Source organism: Pseudochaenichthys georgianus, unplaced genomic scaffold (genome assembly GCF_902827115.2).
Source record: "Pseudochaenichthys georgianus unplaced genomic scaffold, fPseGeo1.2 scaffold_180_arrow_ctg1, whole genome shotgun sequence".
In the NCBI taxonomy this organism is placed as follows: domain Eukaryota; kingdom Metazoa; phylum Chordata; class Actinopteri; order Perciformes; family Channichthyidae; genus Pseudochaenichthys; species Pseudochaenichthys georgianus.
This window is the reverse complement of record NW_027262575.1, coordinates 701,027-701,858: the sequence shown is the minus strand read 5'-3', so window position 1 is coordinate 701,858 and position 832 is coordinate 701,027.

Here is an 832-nt window from a genome sequence, read left to right as displayed (position 1 = left end):
TTCGCTTCCCGGGCATGAAGTTGTTTACATGTGTTTTGAGATGCTAAATAAAAGTCTAGCTTGTACCTTCGATACCCCGCCTCCGACTCCCATCTCTCGGCACCACACTATGCCACCATTTTAGATGCGGATTTTGTTAAACTAATACGTTTGCACTGTGGACCAACACTATACATTGACGGGGAAGGGGGTAGCAATAAAGATAACACCATTGTACCCAACATAACAGAAATAATATCGATAGCAGCGTCCCTAGCAACCACCTTGGTAACAATGAAAACGTTGTATAGACACCATTTCCTGAAGTAATCTTCGTAATAACTAGCAAACTAAAGATCATGTACATCCACTGCACACATAATCTGAAATAACAACTCATATTTCTCGCATCAAATGACATCAAACGCATTTTAATCGCCAAAGTAACTTTCAAATAGGCATTTTCCACCGAGAATAAAACGAATGTCGGCCATGTTTTTTTTTTCTGCAGGCAGAAATGTGAAGATCACGTGACATAGACGCAGCCATTGGAATGAATGGTGAAAAAAAACGTAGGGATCTTACAATTTCAGAGGCGTTTTTGTAGAAATACTACGTCCTACGTTGTGGACCAACGTAGTTATTACACGTTTTGTTTTTATGAGACTGGGTTGGGACAATCTGTCTGTCTGTCTGTCTGTCTGTCTATCTATCTATCTATCTATCTATTATAACAGCAGGGTGATGCAGAGTGGGGTTGCCTATCCCTTTAAGAGAGAGAGAGAGAGAGAGAGAGAGAGAGGGAGGTGTTGCGCGTGCATGTGTAGAGCGAGAGTGAGCGAGCGTAGTGTGT